The sequence below is a fragment of the Saccopteryx bilineata genome, chromosome 2, assembly GCF_036850765.1.
Source record: "Saccopteryx bilineata isolate mSacBil1 chromosome 2, mSacBil1_pri_phased_curated, whole genome shotgun sequence".
NCBI classification, from domain to species: Eukaryota; Metazoa; Chordata; class Mammalia; order Chiroptera; family Emballonuridae; genus Saccopteryx; species Saccopteryx bilineata.
In genome coordinates, this window is record NC_089491.1 from 219920802 (window position 1) to 219934638 (window position 13837).

A 13837-nucleotide genomic window follows, 5' to 3' on the forward strand; every position below is an offset into this window, starting at 1 on the left:
GGCAGGGGCGCGGCTCTCTTGGCCTGTCCTTGTTGCCTCCAGGGGTGGTGCCAGAGCCCACTGCCCATCCTTCAGCCACGGTTCCTTACAGAGCAGGCACATTGGGCTTGGATCTCTTTGCTTTTTTTCTGTATCAAATTAACTTGATATATAGTAATATCCTTTTCTGATTATATATATAATGAATAGGTGGCTATCATAGGCAATTCGAAATATTTAGAAAAGTATTTTAACTGCTAAAACCCCTTGCATCCCGTTGCTCAGAGTTGGCATCAGGGCACATGGACTGGGCAACACATTGGGACCAGCCTCTGCCTGTATCTGCCTTTTTTCTCCCTGAGTTAGGGAGTTGCTTAACTTGGAATCTTCATTGTTGCTGAAGTATGAAAAGGGTTATGTCTTCTTGGTGACCACTCAGCACACAGCTCAGTCTCAACTCTGTCTGCCCAGCCCAGCCTAACACTCATGGATGACCTCAGTGGGTCATTTCCTGCATGGACTAGGCCATACACAGATGAGGACAAATGTTCCTTCCCTTGCTTAGCCTCTACCTCACCCCTGCTTGGCCAACATCAGGGTGAAATCCCCTCTCTTCTTCCTCTCTACCCTGTTTGATTCAACAGCCTTACTGGGTTGGCCCTGGGCACTTGATCCCGACTCTCACTCCACTCCCTGTTCCCCTGCTCTGCTGAGAGTCTCTCCTACTTTAACTCAGTGCCCTGAGAGGCAGACCCCTCACCTCCATTTTACAGATAGGAAAAGGGACCTCTCAGTAGCTGGCTTGTGGCCATGCAGCCACTTGCCCAGTGGGTGCCCAACAGGTGTTCAGAACTTCAGGCTTCCCAATGCCTAGCCACATGGGCCACCACTGCTCACATGCCCAGCTCTTTTGTCTGCCAGAAGCAAGAGGGACCCATGGCCCCACACTGAGAGATGGGCTATTTTTCCTTAAAAAAGAAAACATGAGGCCCTAGACAGTTGCTCAGTGGTTAAAGAAGCGGCCTGGTGTATGGACATCCCGGATTTAATCCCTGGTCAGGGCACACAAGAGAAATGACCATTTGCTGCCCCCTTCACACCCTCTTCCCCTCCTGCAACCAGTGGCTTTATTGGTTCAAGTGTCAACCCTGGGCACCGAGGATGGCTCAATTGGTCTGAGTGCATCAGGCTCAAGTGCTAAAAATAGATCAGTTGATTTGAGCATTTTCCCCAGACAGGAGTTGCTGGGTGGATCCCAGTTGGGGCACATGCAGGAGTCTGTCTCACTATCTCCCTTCCTCTCACAAAAGAAAGAAAGAAAGAGAGAGAGAGAGAGAGAGAGAGAGAGAGGAAGGAAGGAAGGAAGGAAGGAAGGAAGGAAGGAAGAAAGAAAGAAAGAAAGAAAGAAAGAAAGAAAGAAAGAAAGAAAGAAAGAAAGAAAGAAAGAGGAAAAGAAAGAAAACATGAGGGAGAAAGAAGATAGAAAACTAGAAGACAACCCTTCGCTTCTCCCCAACCTACAGAGGCTTCCCAGAAGCAGGAGGGAAGATCTCTCTGGAAATGTCTTTCTGGATTGAGATGCTGCCTCTGAACTGAGACCCATACCCTTAGGGGAGGGGGAGAGGAGGAGACAGGTAGCCAGAGGGGAGCACTTCACTTGCAGAAGGGAAAGAGGCCCTGGTCCAGCCCTGATGTTGGCAGGCGCTGGAACGCCCGCCCTTGAGGATTCTGTGGGAACAGTGGATGAGGTGTTTCAGTCCCCTTTGGGGAGAAAGAGGTGCCCTGAAACTGGCAGAAGAGGCCAGGAGAGAAGGTTTAGAAGAGAAGGCAGAGACCCTTGCGGTTCCCTTCAGTGTCTGGAAGTCTGTTCTGTTCCCTACCTCTGATGACTTCCTCTTCTTCCTCTCCAGCCTCGAGTGCCTTCCAGGTGCAGGCCCCATGGGGCCTGAGATTCTAGGTCTGATTGGGACTTCATTTCTGAACTGATGATCAGACCACCTCAATGTGTGTTAAAGAGACAGCAGGGCCAACCTGAGGTCTGGATCCAGTGGGTGGGGCATGAACCTGTGGGTCAGCTCTGCATTTCTGACGAGAGCTCAGGCCTTGGGTTTCCAGTTTGACATGTGTAGCTCCTTGTCCCCTCACACTGTGCTCACTCCCCAGAGAATTCCTGGTCTAGGGAAAGGTCAGAGGCGATCTAATGATAGGCACACTGGGCACACACCTTGGGCCCTGACTGCTGAAGGGCCCCGCAAAACCCCAACTTTACACTTTTTTCTAATGTAGGGGGCCCAATATTTTCTTCTATGCCCAGGGCCTCAACTGACCTTAATCCGCCTCTGGGAAGGGTTCAATGATCCACCACCCATAGGCTGGCCGGCCACCTTATTATTTGTAAATGAAGTTTATGGGAACATAGCTATGCTCATTCGTTCACAGGGGGTCTGTAGCAGTAACTGTGGCAGGAGTCATGTGGCCACAAAAGCTGAAAACATGTACTGTCTGCTGTTTCCAGATAAAGTCTTCTCAGCCTGCCATGCAGAGTCATCACGGCCAACGTTTGTTGAGCACTATCTCTGTGCCAGGTGGTGTTCTGTGTCCTTCTCTGCTCATAACCTCACACACAGGGACAGAAGTGCCGTGATCATGTCCCCATAGGTGGTGCGTGAGGGACTGAATTCCAATGGGGCTGGGAGTCACCACGCCCACAGGCAGTCCTCTGCCCTTTACCTCTGCACAACTGACAGGCCGTGTGCATATGTAAAGTCACTCAGGGTCTGGAAGAAGGGACAATCCTCACAAGTTAAGGTTGCAGCAGGCATAAGCAAGGTCCCAGGGAGACAGCATTTGAGCTAGACCTCTCAGGAAGGGAAATGGGGGCGCAGGGATGGCTTCAGAGCCCACTGTTGGGTGAGACAACACAGCTGTTCACGGGGATAGGGCAGGTGATTAGATTTGCTCAAGCAAAGGGTCCCTCCATGGAAGGGAGGTTAAAAGTGGATTTTCCCTGCAGACCTTCCCAGGGATTGAGGAGGAGATGGTGTGAGAAAGAATTTCTCAGACATTCCTCCAAAAGATCAAGCTGCCCCAAACCCTCCTTCTTGGACCCGGAGTGTGAACTCTGTCTGTAACCTCAGCCTTTATGTCCTCCAGGCAGGCCCTTGGGGCAAGAGAATCTTAAAAAACAACTGTGGAGCGCCCTGGCCGGTTGGCTCAGTGGTAAAGCGTTGGCCTGGCATGCAGGAGTCCCGGGTTCGATTCCCGGCCAGGGCACACAGGAGAGGCCCCCATCTGCTTCTCTACCCCTCCCCCTCTCCTTCCTCTCTGTCTCTCTCTTCCCCTCCTGCAGCCGAGGCTCCATTGGAGCAAAAGATGGCCCGGGCGCTGAGGATGGCTCCTTGGCCTCTGCCCCAGGCGCTAGAGTGGCTCTGGTCGCGACAGAGGGACGCCCCGGATGGGCAGAGCATCGTCCCCTGGTGGGCGTGCCGGGTGGATCCCGGTCGGGCGCATGCGGGAGTCTGTCTGACTGCCTCCCCGTTTCCAACTTCAGAAAAATACCAAAAAAAAAAAAAGCAACTGTGGAAACGAGTCCCTTATTCCAGGGTCAGAAGGGGCAAACCTGTTTGACAAAGGCAGCCCAGACTTTCAGCTGCATGGGTCAAATAAGTTTGCAAAAACGATGTATATGTTTGCTCGCTTATAGTTTGCATTGGGTGTGGGGGACAGGCTGTAAGCTTAGTTTTAAGGCTAAGCCTTTCCCACCCTTTTAATACTTAGATCTTCTCAACACTAAGCCACTAAGCTCCCCCACACACACACTGTTGCAGGACATGGGGTGGTGCATCTTATGAGGAATCCAATTTACACCTCAGATAAGTGGCTTTGTATCAGAGACTTCCTTATTTGTATATTGGATTAAAGGCTTTAATTTCTTTTTTTTTTTTTTTTTTTGTATTTTTCTGAAGCTGGAAACGGGGAGGCAGTCAGACAGACTCCCGCATGCACCCGACCAGGATCCACCCGGCACGCCCACCAGGGGACGATGCTCTGCCCATCCGGGGCGTCGCTCTGTCGCATCCAGAGCCACTCTAGCACCTGGGGCAGAGGCCAAGGAGCCATCCTCAGCGCCCGGGCCATCTTTTGCTCCAATGGAGCCTCGGCTGCGGGAAGGGAAGGAGAGGGGGAGGGGTGGAGAAGCAGATGGGTGCTTCTCCTGTGTGCCCTGGCCGGGAATCGAACCCGGGACTTCCGCACGCCAGGCCGACGCTCTACCACTGAGCCAACCGGCCAGGGCCAAAGGCTTTAATTTCTACACTATAAAATAAGGAAGACCAGGGGTTTTCTCTCTTTCAGATCCTGTCATCAGATTTGCAGAGGAGAGGCAGCCAAGATGGTGGAGTGCTGAAGGAGAAGCCAGTTAGTGTAAACTTTGTGCAGAGAGAAGGAGATGGGGAATAGAGATGAATAAGGCTGGTGAGGTAGAAGCCTTTGGGAAACTCAGATGAGTCAGTGGCTTTGGGAGCCCTGATGAAAAAGGAAGTGTTTTCCCACTGTGTGTAGTTCTCGCTGGCCAGGTACAAGCTAGGATTAAAGGCCCATCAGTTCTTGGCTCTGTTGTTTCATTAACGTCAGTCCGAATCAAACCTGAACCTGTGTTGGCCAGGTGGCTGTGATGGTGGCTGCAGCTACTGGCCCTACAAGCGGGCACTTGCCCCCAGAGATGTCCTCCTGGCTCTGTTCAGCATCGGTGCAGACCACACATTGAGTGGGAAATGGCAATCTGATAAATTGCTGGCCGGAAAGGCGTGACCTGAGCCTGGGTTAGAGTTCAGAGTCCCTCTGAAGTACCAGAACCCCGTAGGTCTGCCTGGCCTTCTGTTGAATGGAAGAATTCAATTCAAGGATGGGGAAGCATTATGCTCTTCCTGTTCTGGTAGAGGAGGGCTAGCTCCTCAGCCCCCAGCCACCTCTTCCCTCTCCTGAGACTGTATGATGGTTTGGTTTTCAGTCTGTGCTCAGTGCTCTCCTTAACTCTAGCCATGTGAATGTTGTGTGTGCATCACTGGGCAAAGTGGACATACATTTTCTTCCTTCTACAACTCTCTGGTTTCCCTCCAGAGTTGATAATTGCTTAACTTTTTTGTTCCCTGATCTCTTTGAATTTAAAGTCAAGTCTTCTGCCCCAACAGATTTGTAATAAAACTCTCAGTGTGACTTTCCATATAGTCATGCCTGTCAGTTAATCTCTGCATTCTTATGAAGGTTGGGTACCCCCTGCTCAGGCCAAAAACCAGCTCCCCCCACCCACTCCACACTCCCTAGGAGCTCTGACACCTTCCTTAGGGGGGTGAGTCAGGGAAGCAAGAATGCCTTCTGTTCAGCTCCCTCTCATGGAAGGAGGAAGCCAAAAAGAGGAAGGCTAAGGAGATGTCTGCTTAGTGTGGGTGGTGACTGGGTTGGAGGTGGGGCTCGGGCATTTAGGCCAGTGTTCAGGACAGTAGGTGGCTGGAAATTCCTGGCCTCTGGCATCTCTCCTTCCCTTTCTATGTCACTTGGCTGCCCCCTGAGTCCACGTGGCCCTGATTATACTTAGAGATCTCCATTGTCCTGGCTGGGTGACTTCCTACCTGTTTCTGTGGATGTTGGGGATAGAGTGAGAAAGAATTATTTGGACCACTTACTACAGGCCACACTGTTTCCTGCTCTGTACCCCACACCCCCCAAAGTGTGCCTGCCTTTTCCTCTCCCCCCACAGCTGACTCTGCCAGCTCCTCCCACCCTCTTCTTCTTCAAAGGAGCAAAGGGTGCAACAGCTGAATTAACGTTGCAGGAGGATGTTACTGATAGGAAGAAGTTAAAAAGAAAACAAAAAACAAAGATGGGGAAGTTTCAGAAAAAGACTAGCATCAGGTAGCTAAGAGAATTTTTTTTTAATCTTTTTTTAAAAATATTTTATTTATTGATTTTTAGAGAGAGAGAGAGAGAGAGAGAGGGAGAGGGAGAGAAGGGGGAGGAGCAGGAAGCATCAACTCCCATATGAGCCTTGACCAGGCAAGGCCAGGGTTTCGAACCAGCGACCCCAGTGTTCCAGGTCGACGCTTTATCCCACTGCGCCACCACAGGTCAGGCAACTGGGAGAATTTGAAGGCCAGCCAGGAGGGAAGTTGGCCCAGACCCCTGAGAGAGAAGGTGTGAGAGGAGGAAGCTGAGAACTAGGGAGGGGTGGCCTGCAGAGCCTCCCCTTCACCAGAATGCCCTCAAGTCACCCCTGGTGAGATTGCTTTGGGGGGTGGGGGTGCGGGGATGGAGCCAAACCTTGGACCCCTATACTGATGGTGAACCTCCGGTTCTTCTGGCCTACTCAGCTCCTCCTACACAGCATTATGGGCTGCAGTGCCTGATGCCCCAACCTTCCTCCCAGCATTGGCTAGTGCCACAGCTCCCCCACCCAGCCACCCCCACGCCCTGCCTGCCAGGTAATCTCTGCAAAATGAGCCTGGGTGCCTTGCTTCACATTCTCCATTATGAAAACACTTCTAATTTTTAAACCATCACAAAGGAGCCCCCTTCCCGAGCTGAGCTCTCAAGCTGTGTGTCCTCAAGACATGGCTGAGTGGGGAGCAGGACTGGGGCACCCAGGTCTGTGTCCAGCAGGGAGATGGAAACAACTCTCCCCTCTCTGAGCTCATCCTCAGTTCTACACTCACCTGGCTGCTTTCTGCACCCCCCTCACCTGGATTACACTTCTGGAGAGCCCTCCCATTCTGCTTTACTTCAGGGCTGGCTGGGACACGCTTATCTCCTGACTAGGCTATGATGTTCTGGAGGGCTTGGGCTGTGCGGCCTCTGGGCAACGGCTCAGTGGACCAAGATAAGGGATCTTCAGTACTGACACCTGGTGAAATACAGCCCATGTTCTGGAAGGCCTAAGTGAAAGTGACAGCAAAGGGAATCTCTTGGCTGACTTGGGGAAAATGATTATTCCAGAATCCTGCCCCAAATCTCACTGTTCCTGGCTTCAGCTCTGAAATGCAAGCCTTGTCCCTGCAATCTCTCCACTGCCTGCAGCATCTCTTTGATCAGATTACCTGATAGACAGCATATTTACAGTTCCTTTATTTTTTCATTGTAATAAAATCAGTAGTGGGATTCAAATAATTTAGCAACCAGTTCCCTTAACTCTAATGGCCATTTTAAGTAAAAAAGCAGTATACTGAGGGGTAGTTTATTATTTCATGTATTTAATAATTAAATGAGAACAATAAAAGAGGTACACAAAACTAGATTGTTATAAGAGTTTTAAAATATTAATGAAAAAATATTAAATAATATTGGACAAAAAAACAATAAAACTGTTATTTAAGATATGTCCGTATTGCTTCTTGATTGATATCCTCACTTGCAATTTTTTTCATCTATGGATGTAATGAACATTGTTATGGGCGTTTAGAATACGCTGTTGTGCAGATGAATGTTAAAAAATAGTAAGGAATGTAAATTCTGATTTCCACATTGGGTGGCTGCCCATGTGTCCACCTTAGAGAGAACCCTGATTATAAGGGACTGTTTAACAAACAGTTCACCAAACCCAACAAAATATTAGGTATCGGTTCTACTGAATGGGTGCAAACTTGCTAAATCCCACCACTGGATAAAATACACATAAAGTAAATGTAACCATTTAACCATCTTTACCATTTTTAAGTGCCCAGTTCAGTAATAATATTCACATTGTTGTGCAACCAATCTCTAGTAAAAATTTACTACAGATAGTTTCACACATATAGAAAAGTAGACAGAAGGGCACAGCCACCTCCTCTTCATGTGGGTGAGTCCCTCGATGCCACCACATGCCCCTCTTCCCAGTAGTTGTGCCTCCTTCCCATTGCTCTGCTTCTCACCCTGACCTGCACAATGAATGGCCTGTCCCATCATCTGGCTTGTAAGTGTGTTCCTCTGACATTCCCCCTCAGGAGCCCGTGTAGAGCACGGGGGCTGGGGTTTCATGGGCCACATGTGGTGCAATCACCCACATGTAACTACTTCCTCCTTATTACTGCCTTAGAACAGGAAGCACTGTGCCTTCGCCATCAAGGACTTTGCTGGCCAGTGTCCTCCCAGACGTGCTGCAGAGGCAGCCTGGTAAAGAGCGGGCAGAAGCCTCTGCCAGCCCAGCTGGACGCTGCTGCCACAGTCTCCAGGATATCAAGCGGGGTGAGTGGACAGGTCTCATGTGTCCAGGCTGGTCTTTCTAATGGGGAAAAGTTTAGCCCTGTGGCTCTTCCCTGGAGAGGTCTGTAGCCTTTTCTACGAGAAGGAGGGAGCTCTAGGTGACCCAGCCTTGGAAGGGGCCCTAGTGGCTTGGTCCCTGTTGCCTGTCCTGGGATTACCCACTCCAGGCCCCCTTTTACTGAGATCCAATGAGGGGGAGTGCCGCTCTCACCACAGGCAGAGCTACGTGGACTGCAGGGGGGAGGGAGGGGAGTGTCTGTAACTGAGGAGGGTGAGACCCTGCCTGGTGGGAGGATCGGCACACGCCACAGTCCTTGGCTTTTGGTTCTAGTGTCCCAACAGCCACAGATACTTGCCGAGCCTCCCAAATAGGGCTGCGAAGCTGGTGAGCCAGAAGGAGGCTGAGGGGCAGGCAAGACCCCCCAGTCACTGGGTGTGGCGCTGGGCAAGGCCAGACTGTGTAGAGGGTAGTGGGGCCTCACCAACTGAGGCCTCACCTTCTGCTTCCCACTTGAGTGAGTCCCTCTCCTCTCATCACGACTGCAGAGCTGCCTGAGCTGGGCTGTCCGAGCTGAGTCTGTGCATGTGTCTGAGTGTGTGTATGTTTGATGTTTGTGCATGTGAGGGATATATGAATTTGTGGTGTGTGTAAGTGTAGGTACCTGTGAAGGTGTATGTTCATATGTGTGTGGTATGTATGTGGATGTGTGAGTGGGTATGTGTGTCTAAATGTGATATGTGGGGGATGAGTGTGTGTTGTGTGAGTGTGTATAAATATATGTGGACATGACACACTTTCTTGGTGATGTTTGTCACCTCTCCCGGACTGTCAATGGCTCAAACCTAAAACTGTAAAAGCGCTGGGTGACAGTGAGTTTTAGGGAGACAGACATTAGGTGTATGACCCAAACCAGTCTCCTAGAGGCCTGTCCCAAGGTGTCTTAGGAGTGAGGGGCTTGGAGCCTGGGGTCCACTGAGACCTATTGGTACGCTGCCACCTCTTCCTTAGTCCCCCGCCCCCAATATCGAGTGTGTGTGTGCGCGCGTGCGCGTGTGTGTTTTGTATTGATATCTGTGCTGAGATCCCTACTACTTACTGCCTCTGGCTGATTTTCCTACACTTGAGCTCTCTTCTTTTGAAGGTACCTAGGACCACAGGGTGGAGGAAGAGGGACAGCTCTGATAGGAAGGGAAAGCGAGTTCTCCCCTGGCCGAGGACACAGGAAAGAGGCCAAATGCTGGGGAACTAGCAGAGAAGGGCTGCTGAGAAGCTTCGGGAGGTCCATCAGCGCCCTAGACGCTCTGCATTAGAGGGGCCCCACCCTACCAGCATCTGCACTCAGCTACTGCAGAATCCAGGACTGGTGCCCCATAACACTGAGGGAGTCCTTTTACCACCTGGCTCCGGCAAAGCAGAGGCTGAGTCCACACCTCAGTACTGCATCCTGAGCAGAGCTTCAGGGCCTTACTCTGTGGATGCCCTACCTCCAGTTGACGTGGGATGAGTGACCACAGCTGGGCTGGCCCATGCCATGTGGGCTTTCTGTGAGGTTAAGTTCCAAGTCTGGAGTGTGTCGGTGGCATGTCACTGCAGCTCAAGCACAGGCCGTTTCTTTTTCTAGCCTGTGAGAGGATCAATGAGCAACTGGCAGAGGTGCCTGTGTGAGCAGGGGGCACTCGGGGCCACCCCAGTGCTTTGCCCGAGGGAGGAAATTGAGGCACTTCCCAAAGGGCCACAGCCGGACACCTCCCCACTGACCTCAGGTCTCCCCACTGACATCTGGGTGGGCTTCCCTGCCTTACAATTGTCAGCTTGCCCCATGCATAGTAGGCCTGAAACTAAAGACAGTTATTATGTGCAGATTTCGTGAGGGAAGAAGAGATAGCCCAGTGCCTTGCCAAAGTTCTATAGAAGAGGCACCTGCTATCCAGGAGGTGGGAGGGACCAGTTTGCACCCTGTCTCACCCAAGAAGAGTGTGACATGAACAAGCTGCTTGGCCTCCCATCTGTAAAATGAAAGGGCTGGGTTGAGTCAGCCTGTAGTTTAAATTCCAGCTGAATCTATAATAGAATGTAGAATTCAAACCTTGCTTCGCCAGGGGTGAGGTGGGGAGGGGTCCTGCAGGTTCAGCTCAGGCCCAAGCTGAGCTTCACAGGGAACAGGGCAGCGGACTAGTGCTTGCCTACAGATGGGGCAACATCAAGCCTGTGATGATGCCATGTGACTCAGGTCTGTGCCAGGTCTGTGGAACATGTCTGGAGGGCTCACCTTTCTGTTCACCTATCACTTTGTGAGTGTCCCACAGCCCTGCCTGAGGCAATGTCACAGGGGGCATGACAGGCTCCATTTTGCTGATGAGGACACTGTCAGCAAGGGGTTAGTAACACTTGTGTTCACCAGGTAAAGGCCCTGGCCATCTAAGAACCCTTATTTCAGCCGCTTACCTCTCTACCCAGCGCTGGGCAATCTTGTGGTGATGTCTGGGTGACATCGAGCAGGCAGGCCCAGATGGGGTGCTTCCTGTCTGTTTTCCTTTGTGCAAACTGGACCTAAAATGAGAATGTTGAATTTGTTGTCATCTTACCCCAGACCCTGCTTGTCACTGTGGAGCTGTCACCCGCACTTGCCTGTCACCTGCACGAGCTACTGGGGCTGGGGCTGGGCCTCCTCTCCACATGTGGGCTTACCACAAAGTTGGGCTTGCAAGATTCTGCACTCAGCTATGGCAGCTGGGCCGGAAGGTGAGGGGGCGCTGCTCTGTGCTCAGAGGGGCAAGAAGAAGCCCTCACCCCCTTTTCTCAGGGTAGGGTGAGCTGTGTGTGGCGTGGGAGTCTTTGACTCCAGCTGCTTTGACCACTGGTGAGTGGGTGTTTTGGTGACGTGGTGCAGACAAAGTGAGGCTTGGCTGGCATAGCCAAGTCCTGGAGCTGCCCTGTCTGTGACCTAGGCAAGTTTTTCTATTTGACCCAGGACTCCCTCCTCTGAAAGCTGATGGTGTCTAGGCTACTCACCTTCCCAGCAGCCAAGCACAAGTTGCAGAGGAGTTAGGGAGCAGGCAGACACCAGTTTCTGTGTGAGCCACTTGCATGTGTCCCGGCTCAGCGCAGAATCCACACAGTGCAGGTCTGAGAAGGGTGTCATGTGAGGTCATCTTGGCTTTGGGGGAGCTGAGATGCCACAGCCCCTGGCTCTGATTCGGGGGTAAGAGGAACAAGCTCAGAAGTGCCCTTGTGGCCTCTGAGCTACAAGGCAGGAAACCACAGTGCAGCTGGCCCATCTCAGCTCTGAGCTTGTTAATAACACTTTTAGCAAGTTTCCCAAAACCTGAGCATATATCTTGGAATCTGTAGCAGTCAGGGTTCTTCAGAGAAACAGCACCAATAGTGTATATGTGTGCATGTGTGTTTGTGAGTGGTGTGTGTGTGTGTGCGTGTGTGTGTAGAGAGAGATTTATTTTGAGGAACTGGCTCAGGAGATTGTGAGACCCAGAAAGTTGACACTGCAGGGCAAGTCAGGGACCCAGGAAATAGCTAATGTTGCAATTCAGATTGTCAAGCCATCTGGAGGCAAAATTCCCTCTTCCTCCAGGGACCTCAGTCTTCTTAAGGCCTCAACTAAGTGTGTGAGGCTCACCTACACTATGGAGGGCAGTCCAACTAATTTAACACTAATCGCATGTAAGAAATACCTTCTTAGCTACATCTAGACCAGTTGGAGCAAATATCTGGGTACTGTGGCCCAGCTGAGCTAGTACATGAAATTTGCCATCATAGCATCCTTGATTCTCTTTAACAAGAGAGGAAACTGAGGCTCAGAGAGTTGAAATGGCCTGTCCACAGTCACTTCGCTGCTGAGTGTAGGTTTGAAAGTGTCAACCCTGGGGTCAGGTTAATGTGGTTATGTAGCTTGGGGAAGGGACAGACTCTTTTGAAGCCTTCACATGGAATAGGGAGCAGTTCATCCCCTGGTCGATGGGGGTAGACTGAGGTCATGAGAGCAGAGGGTAGCCAGCAGGGTGGATGTTATGGGCAATGCCCAGTCTTATTCTTTTGGGATCCACCATCCTGAGTAGCTGTCTAGGCAAGGACCTCTGCTCACTAGCAGAAGCGCCCCCTGAAGACTGACCGTGTCTGCTGTGATCCCCATCCCTGCATGCCAGGCCTCCCATAGCCTCCGCCCTCCACCAGGAAGTGTCACAGAGTGAGTCACAGCTTCTTTCCCTTTGGCAGATGTGGGGTTATGATGGGGTTTGGGCCTCTTGGATGCTTAGACCCAGCCAGTCAGAGATGCAGAGACCTTCATGTGGTGTGATTCCACTGCACTGGAAGCTTCCAGGGAGAGGGTCACCTGGGAGTGTTCCACCCTGGGCTACAGCTAGAAGTAGTCTGAGGGATTTTCTGGTGGCTTAGGAGCTAAGACAGGGCCTGAAGCTGGCCTCATGAACAGTGAGACCTCACCAAATCAGGGCTGCCGCTTGGGAAGGACTATGGGAACAGCAGGCCGCCCTGGTACCTGAGCAAGCATGGGGCCACCTGGGAGCACCCCGAGCGTGGGGCCTGGGCTCTCTCAGTGCTCCCGGGTTCTATAGGAACTCTCAGAGCCCCCATGGGAGTAGCGTTTCCCCTTGTTCATTTTAAGATAGTGTGGGTGAATGTGGTTGCGTCTCGGCTTTTGGAACACAGAAGTTTTCGAGTACGCTGGAAATTCCCTGAGAGTATGAGGGTGGGGTGCCATGAGGTCTTGGCAGAGGTCATAATTCCAGAATCTGGGGGGCAGTGCCTGGAGCAGAGATCAGTAGGTGTTTGTTCAGCAAATGAATGAGTGAGAGGGTGAATGAACGAACCCCCTGCCAGCATGTGCCCCAGCAGGGAAGGGCCCTGACATCAGCTGTCTCAGTTCTTCCCACCACCACAGAGTAACTGTCCTCAGAAATGTCTGCAGTGAGGACAGAAACTTCAGGACAATTCCTCGGTCACCATGGAGTTCAGGTTTTCTGAGATGAATGACAAACCATTATATTTAAAAATGAATATTTTTAAAAAATGAATATTTAAAAAATGAATATTTTTTAAAACCATTATATGTGTTTATTTTTGAAAATACAAATAGAAATAATGAAGGAACTTGAAAATACCTATACTGGCACCATCCAGAGAGAAACCTGGACAGTTCTGGTAGAGGTACTTTGACTGGCTTCCCACGCAGTCAGTCCCGCATTCTCAATGCTGTGCAGGTCCTGCTGAGTGGGCATTAGACATGTTAAACACACATGCCATTTGATACCTGGACAAGAAGTCTCATTATTGTGATAGCTAGACCTGACCACTAGCCAGGGTGACTTTCAAAAGTTTACTGACCAGTTATATTTCCTACTTTGTGAAATATCTGTCCAGCCCACAGCCTTTCCTATGGGATATTTGCCTTTTTTGTTATCAATTTCTAAGCTCTCCTTGGAGAGGAAGATTACCATTTACCTTTTGCATTCGATATAGTAGTTACATATTTTCATTTTGTCTGTACCAATATGTTGTTTCAGAGTCCTCTATCTCCTTGACCATTTTTTCCCCTTTGGTTTTATACTTAGGTTTCCTTACTGCAAGATACACATTCATTTATTTCTTTTA

The 13837-nt window shown here is 50.7% G+C and overlaps 1 protein-coding gene across 1 annotated transcript in view; it reads left to right on the forward strand.

The window, feature by feature from the left end:
- The first annotated feature begins 8041 nt into the window (after window positions 1–8041).
- ITGB2 (integrin subunit beta 2) overlaps window positions 8042–13837 on the forward strand; it is a 29881-nt gene continuing 24085 nt past the window's right edge. The window contains exon 1 of the mRNA XM_066259207.1: window positions 8042–8193. The gene's annotated coding sequence lies outside the window, so the exon portion shown is untranslated. The remainder of the gene's footprint in view (window positions 8194–13837) is intronic.